Source organism: Peromyscus eremicus, chromosome 9 (genome assembly GCF_949786415.1).
Source record: "Peromyscus eremicus chromosome 9, PerEre_H2_v1, whole genome shotgun sequence".
Taxonomy (NCBI): Eukaryota; Metazoa; Chordata; class Mammalia; order Rodentia; family Cricetidae; genus Peromyscus; species Peromyscus eremicus.
Window position 1 is genome coordinate 81,854,680 of NC_081425.1, and position 14,904 is coordinate 81,869,583.

A 14,904-nucleotide genomic window follows, 5' to 3' on the forward strand; every position below is an offset into this window, starting at 1 on the left:
GTCTGTTGCCACGCTCCTCACCTCATGATGGTCCTGGACTAAACTAACCCTCTGAAGTGGCGAGTCCCAATAAATGTTTTCTTTTGTAAGTCGCCTTGGTCATGGTGTCTCAGCACATCAGTAGAAAAGTTAAGTAAGACCACGTCTTAAAAAAAAATAACATGGAGAGAGATTGAGGGAGATGCCCAACGTCAACCTTTGGGCTTCCACACAGTGCTCCTGCGTGTGCATATGCCCTCACGCGTATGAATGCACACACATGAACATGCACACACCGGCAACACAAACACACATACACAGAGGGATTAGTTTCTACCTGCCTTTTCCAACTTTCAGGAGTTTGTGCCCTTTGTATTACTGGCTGATCACAGGAGACCAAAATGGGTCTGTCTTAAACAAAAGACACGTTTGTTTAAGCACTGTGCTCATGACCTTTGTGTTGCTGTGCTCAGATGCTTGCAGGAACAATTCAAGGGAGGAAAGACTTATTTTGTTCACAGTTCTGGAGCTGTCGTTCACTTGTGGTGGGCAGGAAGCAGAATGGAGCAGTAAAAGGAAGACGCCAGGGCAAGATCCAGCTCCTGTCTTAGTTGCTTTTCTCTTGAGGTGATAAAACACCATGAGCAAGGCAGCTTATGGAAGGGAGGGTTTATTGGGGGCTTATGGTTTCAGAGCTTTAGGGTCTATGATGGTGGAGGGGGGCGGTGGAAGCAGGTGGCAGGCAGCGGGAGGAGTAGCTGGGAACTCACATCTTGAAACACTCAGGCACTCCTCTGGGCTCCATCCTCCAGCAAGCCCGGTAAAACTTCTGAGCAGAGCAACTCCAGTCAACCAAGAGGAGCTCCGGGGAGAAGGGGGGCAGTTAACGCAGCAGGAGGGAGATGGACGCTATGAGGTGAGCTTTGCTTGTCAACTTGGCACAATCTAGAATCACTTGGGTAGAGTCTCAATGAGGAACTGCCTAGATCAAGTTGGTCCTTAAGCAAGTCTGTTGAAGGGTTGTCTTGATTAGCCTAATGTGCGAAAATGAGTGGCATCATTCCCTAGGCAGGGGGTCCTGAACCATGTAAGAGTAAAGAAATTGAGCTGAGCACAAGCAAATGACCATGTGTGCATCCGTTTACTTCTGGTATTGACAGTGGATGTGGAAACTGAAGTTTTTGCCTTGTCTTCCCCACACTGATGGACTGTAACTTGGAACCATAAACTGAAAGAAACCACTTTCTCTCTTAAGTTTCTTTTCATGAGGGTTTTTGTCCCCCTAAATATTGCTACTTCATAGCAATAGACATGAAGCTGGGACAGGTGCCCTGGCCTAGTAAGTGGGGGTCTCAGTGGGGTACCCATAGCATCCGCCATGGCTCACCATGTACATGTTACAGTTAAACTTCACCTTCACATCCAGTGAAGATTGCCTAGTAGGAGCAGTTCTGTAATTCTGTGGTCACAAGTCCGAAGTGAGCTTCCGAGGGGTTAATAGAGTAAGTTACAGTCCCCACTGCAGCAGCTGGTCTCAAGGCAACACTGATCTTTTTACTTTTAACTCCTCCTCTCCCCCTCCCCCTTTTTCTTCATGACCTTCTTTGTCTACTTCTTGCTTCAGGCTTCTCTTGTCCTTGGTTGGAATGTCTGCTGACCTGGGTAGCTTTCCTGGTGTATGACACAGCCACTCACCTATAAGGACTCTGAGATCCTCATCACCACACCCTTACCAAAGCTGCAGTTGACCATTTGCAGGTAATGCCAGGCACAGGGGTCCCTAGATACCCCAGGAGAGCGTCTAGATTCCAGATCAGTTTCTTCACACTGCCATCAAGTGACGTCAAACTCAATTTCCCGTTAGATGATCAAGGATCATTATTCTTGGCCATGTGGTAACCCGTTCTGTGCCTGCTGATTCACTCAGCCAAACAGCAATGACAGTAGCTCTCTTGGTGACAGTCTGTATTTTTTGGTGTGTATAACTGATGGTGGTTAATGCCATCATGGATTCTCTGCTCCTGGGAAAACTAACAGGTGCCCGAGACGGAGGTGACTGCAGTGCCTGGCGAGGTTTTCACAGTGGATGACCCAAGTGTATGTTAATGTATGATTCCAAGCTCTTCACACTTTGTGTCACTTCCCAAAGCCCATTCACACGCCTGTGCCCTAGACTTGCCCTCGTCTTTAATTGTGTTCTTTCAAACTCTTCACTCAAAAGCTACACCATTTACCAAATCCCATTGGTCAGTGGTTATCCCTACCTCACCTCTCTGAATTTTCCCCTTTATTCCAGTAGTTCTCAACCTGTGGATTGCCACCCATTTGGGGGTTGAATGACCCTTTCACAGGGGTCACCTAAGACCACTGGAAAACACAGATATTTATATTACAATTCACAACAACGTACCAAAATTACAGTTATAAGGGAACAATGAACATAGTTGTATGGTTGGGGGGGGGGTCACCACAACATGAGGAACTGTGTTAAAGGGTCACAACATTAGGGAGGTTGAGAACTATTGCTCTATTTGGAAGATTTCAGGGCCCCTCGAGGAGGTCTGTAGTGTGGCAATGTTCACTGTATCAGCATCTATGGACCAAACTGGATTCTTTGTTTCTTCATAAGTTGCTAAATCAGGGCACGGGTGTGAGCTGAGGGGATCATTGGGGAAAACATTTGGTGACACCTAATATGTGCAGCTGTTTGGTTAGCGATTTCTTATCAGGTTTTGTTTGTTTGTTTTTCTGAGACAGGGTTTCTCTGTGTAGTTTTGGTGCCTGTCCTGGATCTCTCTCTGTAGACCAGGCTGGCCTCGAACTCACAGAGATCCTCCTGGCTCTGCCTCCCGAGTGCTGGGATTAAAGGCATGTGCCACCACCGCCTGGCGGTTAGCGATTTCTGTCTCCGCACTTGTTCAAATATGACCTTTGATCTTCCACTTCCATCTTCTGATAGATCACTCACCTGTGGCTCATGATGGGCAGTTCTTGCTTCAGGTCAGTTGACATCCTATGCTTAAATATTCTCTTCTCTCTCTCTACTGCAGCATGCTAGGGGTCACTTTAGAAGGATGCATGTATTTCTTTTCTTTATTTAAAAAACCCTTTTTATTGATTTTTTTATGCATTTCGCTTCATGCACCCCAGTCCCACTCCTCTCCTTGTCCCTTCAGATCTGCCCTCTGCCCTTGTAACTTCCTCCCTTCCCCTCAAAAAAGTCTCATCATGGAAGCTGTAGTGCATCACACTAAGTCACACCGTATATCGTTTAGTCCATACATCTTTACTTGCAAATGTTCATTGCAATGAGTCATTGGTTCGGTTTGAGGCCTCTGGTTTTTGCTACTTTATCAAAACTGGATCCTCACTGAGACTCCTCTGGGATATCCTGTTGTTGCCCTGTGTCATGGAGATCCTGCAGCTTTGGATCTGCAGGACTGGCCCCTTCACATGCTCCAGAACATCATAGATGGGGTAGATGTTGGGGTAGGCCAACTCATAGCTCTGGATCTGAATCTGGGTGATAGATGAGTTGGTCAGCCCTCCAGCTCTCCTGCATCCTCATCACCACAGCAAGCTCTCTAGCATTGCCCAGACCAGCTCACCCAGTGCTTCAGGCAGCAAAGGGCAGGGTCAGTTTTCCTGCTCTCATGCCCTTGAGTAGGATCCCCCACACCCTCACTACCAAGACCAGCTCTACTGTGCTGCCCAGGCAAGTTACAGGACCCACTCTCCCAAGTGCTGCATCTGGTGAAGGGCAGGGCCAGTTCTCTTGCTCTCATGCCCCACCCCAGGCCAGCTCTCCCACCTGCTGCAGGTGACAAGGGATGGGGGAGCATGTCTCCCTTTCCCACACCACCATGTAACAGATGAGTAGTGGGGCCAGCTCTCCCATGTTCACGCCCTCAGATCAGCTCACCCGCATGCCAGCCAATAGGGTCAGCTCTACTGCGCTGCTCAGGTGAGCTGCGGGGCCCACTCTCCCAAGAGCAATGCATGTATTTCTTAATTATTTGTAAAATGTTTTTTTCTTTTAATGCATGTATGTGTCTGTGTAAGTGAATGCTGTGTATTTGTATGCTTGAGGCTCTCCTGGAGCTGGAGTTACAGGCAGTTGTGAGCCACCTTACCTGGTTGCTGAGAACTGAACTCTGGTCTTCTGTAAGAGCAGGGAACATCTGACCTCATGTGTTGGGTCCCAGTCAATAGGCAGACTGGCTAAAAGTGTCATGTAACATTGCCTTCTGACCATGTGTATGAAGTATATGCAAAATAGAAATCAATTGCCCATTCTACATGAGTATGATCACAAAAATACCTCAATTAGGGATATGCATGTATTCCCAAATCTGAAAATCCCCTGAAGTCTAAACCATCGCAGCTCCTCAGAATTTGGGGAAGGGGTACTCATCCTGTACTTGATCTTGTTACCACACTTATCACTTCCTCTTCACTAAGACCTGATTTACATAACATTATTAACATAGTGGGTCAGTATGGCTCTCTGGAAAGTCCAGGTAACCCAGACCCTTTTGTATATATTGTGACTGAATAAGACAGACTCACCAGAACCCCAAGACAAACCTGAGGAGGAAAACTGATGCCCATCTCATGTGAATGGATATGAACCGGGGATGTTTCTTTTGATGGGTGTGGGATTGAAAGGACTTTCCAAAATAACAGCTGTCCTGCTTGCTTGCTATTATGTTAATGTGTTCTAGGTGACTGTGTTGGCCAGCCTTTCCAGATGTGATGAAATACCTGACATGATCAACTTATGGGAGGAAGGACTGGTTTTAGCTCACGGTTTCATTTGGTTTTCACGAACACACACACACACACACACACACACACACACACACACACACACAGAGAGAGAGAGAGAGAGAGAGAGAGAGAGAGAGAGAGAGAGAGAGAGAGAGAGAGAGAATACAAGGTTAAGGTAAGATACAACCTCAATGACCTACGATGACCTACTTCCTTCAGCCAATCTGTCTTCCAATGTTTCAAGCACTTTCCTCAAATATTGCTAGCACAGCAGCACTTGAACCTGTAGGGCATACTTTATTCCAAAACATGACAGTAGGTACCACATCCAATTCAGAAGCAATACATGGGTTACTAGTTGACTTGGTTTGTAGTAGGTCACTGTAGTGTAGGATATGACGGGGTCATCTGACCTGCTGTTTTCCTTTGTGCGCGCGCGTGTGTGTGTGTGTGTGTGTGTGTGTGTGTGTGTGTGTGTGTATTTCACTAATGTATTCTAGAACTGGGGTGAACAATTGAGAGCTTTCAATTTTCGTGTCAGATCTTGCACTTCCTTGGTCTCTAAAACCTCTGGTTTACGTGGCTGTGGTCCAGTTCTGAGTCTTACTGTATCAGCAACAACTGAGCCCCCATGTCTAACATTTCACTGGACACCTGGATTTTCTGTTCTTTGTTGTAAGACCTCCTCTATCTCAGGACATGGCTATGCGTCTATGTGCTAATATTGACTACAATATTACAAGCTTCCCTTTTCTTCTGAGGACCCAACTTCTTTTTCAGTTGGTGGATTTGGGGTCTGAGAATTGGCACAGATCTGGAAATGACAAGTATTGTGTGTTTTTATCGGTGACTCTAAGCTTAGTCTTCTGTCTACACATTCTTCATCTCTGTTGACCTCCATATTACAAAAATCCCCCACTGCTTCGTTAGAACCTTGTGTTCTATTAGGCATTTCCATAGACTTGATACCAGCTAACCTATCTAGAAAAGGCTGGGTAGATAGGTAAATAAATATCTTAGGCTTTGCAATATTGGATAACTTTCACAACCACCTGGATTTGGCTATTGCAATCCCAAACCAGCTGTAAACAGCATCTAAGCAAATGGGCATGACTCTGGATGGTAAAATTTTATTTACAAAATCAGGGGTGAGCAAGATTTGGTGTGCAGGTCATAACTACTGACACTTGTAGGGTGGTCTGATTCCTTCCTGCCACCCCAATTTTGATGCACGTAAGATGATTACGTCCACTTTGCTTTTGGAAGTCAGAGTCACCTCTTGTCCCTGCTAATCTTTTTCAGTCCCGATTGCCATAGGGACCCCAGTTAAACACAAGCATCTCCTAGCAAGGCCAGTGTTTCCCTATGGTGCAAGCCCCACTCTATGGAAGATGGAGTGCCCTACCTATTTCACTCTCAGGGTCCTGGTGTGCCAGAGGTCTCAGCTCCGCCTTCTGCTCACCCAATTTTCATCTTTTCACCACTTAATAAATAAATTATTGAGGCAAAATTCACATCACATGAAATCGACCATCTTAAAGGGAACGATCAGTGACACTTTAGTACATTTTTGATGCTGTGTAACCATCACTCCTGTCTTGTTCCAAAACATTTCCATCACTCCTCCAACTAAGCAATTAAGCACTTCCTCCTGACCCATCACAGGCCCCATAGCCACCAAGCCGCAGTCTGCCTATCTGGAGTTCTCTCTTGTAGACATTTCTTACAAATGGAATTATGTAATTCCATTTATGGCATGAGTATTAGTGTGGTGTTTCTGAAGTTTGTGTTGTCAGCCCTTTGCTCCTTTTTACAGGTGGACATATTTTATTATGTCCATCTCTCTGTGTCTGTTTATGTATGCACTATTATGTCTGTCTATTGTGATTTGTCCAGCCGTTCATCCAGGGATGAGCCTTTGAGTGGTTGTCACCTTCCAGCTCTTGTTCACGGCACTGTCATGAACATTTGTGGATATCTGTTTGTTTGATTGTGTATTTTCGATGGTTTTGTGCACTTGGGCATGGTGGCCCAGGCCTGTACTACCAGCACTTGGGAGGCTGAGGCAGAAGGAGTGTGAAATAGAGTCTACTATTGGCTCCGGAGTGATTTTCAGCATCTTCTGGGCTGCACAGGGAGACCCTGTGTCAAATAGAACAAATAAAATAAAAACAAAACATCGAGGGAATACATCGGGGAGGGGAACTATGGGACATTAGGGAGGTCTAGATTTAACTTTTCAAGGAACTGCCAAACTGTTTTTCATTGTTGCTGTAGAAAGCATTCTACATCCCTACATTCTTACCAACAATGTGCAACATCCTTGTGACACTCATTGCTTATTCGTTTTTAAGGTTTTTAATTACCATTTTCCTAGTAAGTGTGAAGTGGTACCTCACCGTGGTCTTGATTTGCTTTCCCCAAATGACCAATGACTTTGAACATCTTCCCATAAGGATGCTGGTCATTTTTATAACTTTCTTTGTAGAAACAGCCATTCACATTCTCTGTCTGTATCTTTTGGATTAGATTGCTTGTGTTTTTTTGGTTTTGCTGCTTGCCTGTTAGAGTTCTTCTTTATACATACTTTGAATATTAGATTCTTACCCTCTTATCGTATGTGTTATTTGAAGATATTTTATTTCAGTTTCAGGGCTACCTCTTCCCTTTCTTGATAACATCAGCTGCTGCACACAGGGTTTTGATTTTGACGGTGCCTCGTCTATCTATTTTTCCCGTTTGCTGCTCAGGCTTTTGTTGCTAGGTTTAAGATTCCATTGCTCAAGTTAAAGATTTTTGTATTAGCTCTCAGATTTAAGTTGTTGATCCAGTTGAATTTGTTCTTGCAATTATATGAAGTAGGGTCCCAGCTTCATCCTGCTGCATGTGGCTAGCCACCTGTGGGTTGAACAGCATTTGTTGAGGAAGCTGTTCTTTCTCCATTGGGTGGTCTTGGTACTCCTTTTGGAGGTCAGCAGTCTTTTCCAGGATATTGATCTTCATCTTTTCTGAACCTAAATCCGAAGTAATACTCCTTTGGCTCCTGGGAGCATCATGTTCTTACTTCTTTGCATCAGATATCAGCAAACATGTTCTGCAAAGGGCCAGTGAATAAATTAGGGTTCAAGAACCATCAAATCTTAAAGGCAGTCTGTGGCCCCCTCCCCAGGATTTGTTGTATTTACTTTCAAGAATCATGCCGGCATTAGAACCCGCTCCTAGTGAGGTTCGTGCTGTGAGATGAGTCATCACAGGATCAGCCCCTTGGCACCTTCCAGTATCTCCTGGTTTGTGCTAGCCAGCTCTCCCAGTCACACTTCTGGTGGCCGAAGAGGGTCAGCACTGAACAGGAACGTACTTGACTTTCTGAGTGTGCAGTCAGTCGACTTCCGTCACAGCCATGATGGCGAGGAGGACATCTGTCATCCCACCGGAAGGAGTGGACACTTGTAGCAGGTGCTGGGGCTGCAGGCAGGTTGAAACGCTAAGGGTTCAAGTGTATCCGTTTGAATGCTTCTAACTTACCTTTCAGGATCCTGTTTCTTCCCGTCAGGATCTTTACTTGGCAGGTGAGAGTTGCGGGACTAGGGAGGCAGGTTGTCTAAAGCCGGCCGCCCGCTCTTGCAGTTATGTCCCGTGCCTGACCTCAGCCCTATCTGCTGTCCAACCTCAGGAAAGGAGAATCTCTGTAAATGCCATTCAAGGCGTTCTCTGCCTCTCACACGGGCTTCACATTGCTGATTGGTTCGTCTCAAGCCTGTCATTTTCTCTCTTCAAAGTACAAAGTGGTTCAACAACAGCCACCCCATTTGAGAGCCCTTGTGCTTATGCTTCTCTCATCCCTCTCCACCTCTGGGGCTGCCGCACAAATCTGTGCATGCCTGTCTCCAGAATCCAGCCCAGCTCTACAGGTGAAAGTCAGAGCAACTGGGCTGGGGGATGGATGGCTCAGTGAGGAAAGTGTCTGCTGTGCAGGGATAAGGACCCAAGTCAGGATGCCCAGCACCCACCTAAAAGTTGGTTGCATGTGTGCATGCGTGTGTGCGTGCGTGCGTGCGTGCGTGCGTGCGTGTGTGTGTGTGTGTGTGTATAACTTCAATACTGGGGGAGGGATGGAGACAAGTGGATGCCTGGAGCTCATTGGCAAGTCTGTTTAGCCAGATCAATGAGCTCCAGGTTTTATTACAACAAGACAAATTAATGGACTAGGGGAGTGTCTGGTGACGATGGGTGCTGATTCCTGCCCTGGAGGAGCCTGGGTCACAGCAGGAGCTGCCATTTGGCTGTTAGAGCTCTGTTCTCTTATTCTCCATTTCTGTCTGTCACATTCTGTACTTCATTGTGAAATACCAATGATTGGAAGAACCCGAGAGGGCTTTCCAGAGGAAAGTGCAGAGTCTCACGTGAGAAGTTGGGTTCCTGCAGGCAGATGGGGTAAGCTAGATGAAGGGCTACACCATTTCACATTCGGCATGACAGCCACATCTTCACAGGAAGAACCCTGACTTGAGCATCTACATCCTGGGTGCCTTTGGACGAATCCCTGCACTTCTTGGCACCCGTCTACTCATGGAGACTGTGGAGATCATGATGGGGGTACCACATTCCAGACCCATCAGGAGGTTGGGATAGCGGCTGATTGGGAAAAAAAAAAAAACAAAAAAACCCCACTGGGTAAATGAGAAACACACAGCAAATGTGGCTCATCGCAGTTGCTATGGCTACACAGAGGGCACCAACGGGAACCACACTCCCAGCTGTGAGCGCCCATACTCCCAGCTGTGAGAGCCCATAAGGCAGAAACCATGGCTTCAGCAAAGCAGGTGGGTTGCGCCCCTCCTGCCCCTCCTCCTTTGCGTCACAGAGCACGTGAGATGGAACTTTGGAAGCAAGAGAGCCCACAGCTCCTGGGTAGGACCCAGAGGGGGGAAAAGTACAGCAAAGACAAAAGTGATGTGATTACTCTGAACACCATGAGGGCTGAAACCCAGTGGTGCAGGAGGCATAGTGGGTCGCAGCTGTGCCTCCTAAAAATAGCCTGACTTCCGCTCCCCACGGAGTTGGGGAGTCTGAGCTGGCTTCCAGGGGAGGCTCTAAAAATAAAGCTGCCGGCAGGCCTCTGCTCACCTCCTCAGGGCCTACAGGCTGAGTCTGCACCTGGGGGCTGGGGAGGGGGGAGTGAGGTGCTGGACCATGGGCTGCCTTCCAAAGACACCTGATCCTCTCGACAGAAGTCAGTGAGTGAGTGAGTGGATTTCGTGTTTTGACTTTAGTCAGGTCAGGAAGCGTCTGGATTTGGTCATGTGTTGTCAGACACCTCTGCTCATCTGCAGGAGCCATCCTTCCCGTTTTGTTGAGGAAGACATGGAGGCTGCTTGGTGCCGTGACATGATTTGGCCAGTGTCAGAGGAACAAGAAACAGCCGCGTCAAACATCGTTGAACCTTTCTAGGCCAGTCCAGCCGATTATTTTTAAAATGTTTAATAACATTGTTGACATAACTGTGAGTTTTGTTATGACCTTTTCATACATACATGATGTATTTGATCCAATCTGCTATCCCCCGCCCCAGTCTGCTTTCTTGTCCCCTCCCGCGTCTGCTGATCATCTTTCTCTTCCCATGAGTGCCCCCTTTACTATTCTCTTTTCATATCTGTTTTTTGTTTTGTTTGTGTTTTCTTGATGACGCAGGAGCGTGGTACCTTCCTAGTGGCTATACTCCCGAAGACAATGGCACTGCCTCCCTTAGCAACCACTAACCGCCACTCCATCCTTCAGAAGGGGTAGGACCTTGTGAGTCTCTCCTGCCTCCATGACAGCATGGCCATGGGCCCAATCTCAGGCACATCATGTGCAGGTGACCACGGCTTCTGTGGCAGTTCCAAACAGTCCGCTGCATCCTCAGGCTCTTCCCTCCTTCCCACCTCTCTCTCTGCAATGTTCTTGGAGCCTCGGAGGGGTTGCCATAGATGTGCCATCCCGGGCTCAGCATGGAACAGCCCCTTACTGCAGCATTAGAGCAGTTCATGTGTCTCTGCAGTTACTGCTGCTCCTGGTGTAGAAAGTGGAGCCTCTCTGACCAAAGATAACAGCAGCTCTAGTCTGTGGGGATACACATAATTACTTAGAAGTCATTTTGACCATGGCCAGCCAATTCTTACACCAGAGAGACTACCTTTATCTTCTGCACACTCCTTTTTACTGTCTTCGCCTCCCTATCCCCACCCCACCAGAGTCCCAGGCCACCCTAGTCTTCCCCAGTCTGATGAAAGAGGTGTGGAACTCCAGGGGCAAGAGATTATCTGTGTCTATTCTCTCTCCACTCAGCTCTTAGAATCATGCCCAGGCAGCAATTCAGTTTTTGTTGACTACATAACTCCTTTCTCTGTCTCTTACTCCTCCCACCTCCAACCCATGACAAATCCAAAGTCTCTGCCCTCACTGTATATCCAGAGCACTTACTGGAATGGCTATCATAGAAAGACTGACTGTGCCAGGTGTTGGAGAAGAGGTGGGGAAGAAAATTCTCATGTGCTGTCTGAGGGATGGTTAAAAAAAAAAAAGCCAGTCACTCTGGAAAATAGTGGTAAGACAGTTGCCTGTGGTATTAAATCCATTCCTACCATAAGACTCAGCCAAATACAGCTAGTCATTACCCAAGAGAAAAGAAAGCAGAAGTCTTCACAAAAACAGTTCAGGGCAACTTGAGATGTAATTATCCTCACCTAGAAACAACCCATGTGTCTGTATCCTGGAGTATGAAGGAGTGAACCGTTGACATACACAATTGATGCATGAGTCTCATACAGATAATGCTGAATGGGAGAGAGGGGAAGTACATTCTAGAAAATTCATATATATATGAATATACATATTATACATCACTAATAATAACAGAAATTGAAGACAATACAGACCCCATCTTAGGGTAGGGCCACCATCTTAGACCACCTGTTGTACTCAGTTCCAGAAAGGACCTCAAGAATATGCCATAACAACTCAAATAGATATAGGACAGTATCCTCCTGCAAACACTCTGTCTGTGGTTTATGGCCCTTGAAGACATCTAGATAATCCTGCTGAGCAGCCTAGATAATCCTGTTCAGCAGGTTGTGGTTCCCCGCCAAAAGTCTAACCTAATGGTTTCAAATGTGGTTTCCCGCTCAAAGTCTAGACCAATAGTTTCAAAAAATCACCTTGCCCCTTATCCCTTCTACCCAATCCCAAGTTGCCAATTCCTGGCTTGTGGTTTTTCCCTATAAAAACTCTCTACGCCTGGGCTCGTGGCTGCCGCCACATTTCCTTCCATCTGCTGTGCGGTGGCCCAGGTTGAACCTGACAATAAAAGGACCCTTATGTGCTTGCATCGGAAACCGGCTCCTTGGTGGTCTCTGGGGGATTTCTCAAAATGAGTATAACAAAATAAGACCAGTGATTGCCTGGGCCACAGAGGGGATGGAAGGCAAGGGTTGGTGTGGATGAGCAAGAGGGAGGGTACCAAGGAGTAAGGAATGTTGGAAATGCTCATTACCTTGGGTATTGGGTTGACGTTACAGATAAATGCATATGTTAAGCTCATCAAATGTGCATTTTAGGTGTGGCTTCTTCATGTTGATTAGACTTCAACAAAGTTGTCCTCTAAAACATAACTCAAGCTCCACCATTTCTCACCACTTCCGCTGTTATCCATTCTGGCCCAAGGTCCTCCACCATCTGATTGCCTCATCCTACTTCCCCCAGCCCTGCTGAAATGCCACTGTCACCAGAACATGTCATCCTCTGTGCTGTGGCTCCCCTGTGTCCTGTCCATCTATCAGGAGTTTTGTTCATTGGCTGATAATAATTTGTGGTGATATTGTGTCCCCCAATATATTGTGCACCCTAATAAACTTATCTGATGTCAGAGAACAGAACAGCCACTAGACAGACATAGAGGCCAGAAAATGGTGACACACACACACCTTTAATCCTATCTTTCTGGAGGCAGAGATCCATCTGGATCTCAGTGAGTTCAAAGCCATACTGGAAACAGCCAGACGTGGTGACACATTTCTTTAATCCCAGGAAGTAATGGCAGGAAGCAGAAAGGTATATAAGGCGTGAGGACCAGGAACTAGAGCATTTTTTAAGCTTTTAGCGTTTAGCAGCAGTTCAGCTGAGATCCATTCAGATGAGGATTCAGAGGCTTTCAGTCTGAGGAAACAGGATCAGCTGAGGAATTGGAAAGGTGAGGTTGGATGTGACTTGTTCTGTTTCTCTGATCATTCAGCATTCACCCCAATACCTGGCTCTGGGTTTGTTTTTTATTAATAAGACTTTTTAAGTTTCATGCTACAATAATTCACAGATTCCCCATCTCTAAAGTCTGGCTCTTGGCCAACTACTACTCACCTTCCAAGGAGGTTCCATCTCTCACTCAAGGGCCATAGGCAGCTGCTTCGAGATATGAAGGTCCAGCAGATGATTCTGCTGTGGGATTTATGGGAAACCTAGACTAACTTACTAAGTTCCTTCCTCTACCCCATCCTAGTTCACTTCCTATAAGCTGCTCCTGGTGGTGGTGGTGGTGGGGGTGCTCTCTCAGTAAGTGCCTGCATTTCTCAGATGCAGAGAATCAACCTAAGAGAGCAGGGACCCAAGTGGTCCTGGGAAGCTAACCTAAGGAGAGGATTCTAGGAAGAGTTACTCATCTGGAAATAGGTAGAGAATTGTATGTTCAGAGTACCTGGTGGCAATGCAGTACAATTGGTTCTACTTGTATGTGGGTGTGTATATGTGTGTGCATGCATATGTGATAGATAAAGATAAACATAGAAAAATATAGATATAGAAGATAGAGATAGTTATAAGTATATATATATATATATATATATATATATATATATATATATATATGTTTGTGTGCATGTATGTGTGTATGCAGGTGCATGCGTATGTGTGTGTGACCAGACATGTGGAGGTCAGAAGTCAATATCAGGGTTTTTTCCCCCATTACTCATTTTTTAAAATTTATTTTATTTTTAATTGTGTGTTTAGGTGTGTATATGCACATGAGTGTTGGTGCCTATGGAGGCCAGAGATTTCAGAGACCCTGAAGCTGAAGTTACAGGTAGCTATGAACCACAAGATGTGGGTGCAGGGAACTGAGCCCAGGTCCTCTGGAAGAGCAGTATTCAGCCTTAACCATTGAGCCATCTTTCCATCCCCCTCCACTGTTTTTGTTAGTTTGTTTTTTGAGACAGAGGGACAGTCTTCATTCAGACCACCAGCTTGCCTTGTTCATGTGTAATGTGGAAAGAACCAACTCTTGCTGCAGTGTTAGCTGAGGACATTCATGGTCGCAATGGTCACCTTGTCACATTCTCCAGGTGGGATACCACACCAGCTTCTGTGTGACTCCAACTACTCCACAGAGAATGAGCCCATGGACAGTCGCCATGCATCCTCTTCTCTTCTTCATTCAGAGGTGACGTGGCTTGCCTGGGAATACCTGAAAAGGGTGGGAGCACCCCATGCCTTCCTTTATGGTCAAAGCTGTCCTTTGGATGAAGGGAAGGGACATCTTTACCTTCTTTTTGGCAGCGCTGGGGACGGAACCTGCAGCTTCATGCACGTTAGGCAGGCGCTGTGCTGCTGAGCTGTATCCTCAGCCCCTTGGTGCCATCTCAATGGGGGAAGTCCTTCATCTTCCCTCGGCTGCTGGTATTTCCAGAGGATAGAAATCCAGGAAAGAGGGAGGCTTGGTGATTTGGGTGGGAATCTTCCCAAGAGACTTCCACCTGACTAGAGATGGCCATTGTGTGGGAGAGGCAGGTCCTACCAGATGGTAGGGAGAGCAAGGTCTGAGGCAGGGGTCTTCTCGGGTGACCTTTTATATCTGGGTAATTTGTCTAGTCAGGTAGTGGAGAATGGTAGGTGACTGCAGCCAGGACCTGTCCTTCTGGTTCCAAGGCAGTGGGAGTGGGCTTGGCATTATTCTAGGTGATACAAATCGACTAGACTCTGTTTGCTGTCTGTGAGGACTTCGCTGGCCTTGGGGTGGCACTAGCTACTTTGACCCTGGATTGTGGGTAGTGACGTTTAGGCTGGCTGTCTTCTTCCGGTCAGTCTTAAGAGAGGCAGTCTGGCTTTGGTCTAGGTCTTTGGGGGAGTGTC

General features: G+C 46.6%; 1 long non-coding RNA gene across 1 annotated transcript; it reads left to right on the forward strand.

The window, feature by feature from the left end:
* Positions 1–9,642: 9,642 nt before the first annotated feature.
* On the forward strand, positions 9,643–10,256 carry LOC131920116 (uncharacterized). The gene is made up of 2 exons (XR_009381509.1): positions 9,643–9,994; positions 10,083–10,256. It is a non-coding gene; the product is annotated as an uncharacterized LOC131920116 (long non-coding RNA).
* The last annotated feature ends 4,648 nt before the right edge of the window (positions 10,257–14,904 follow it).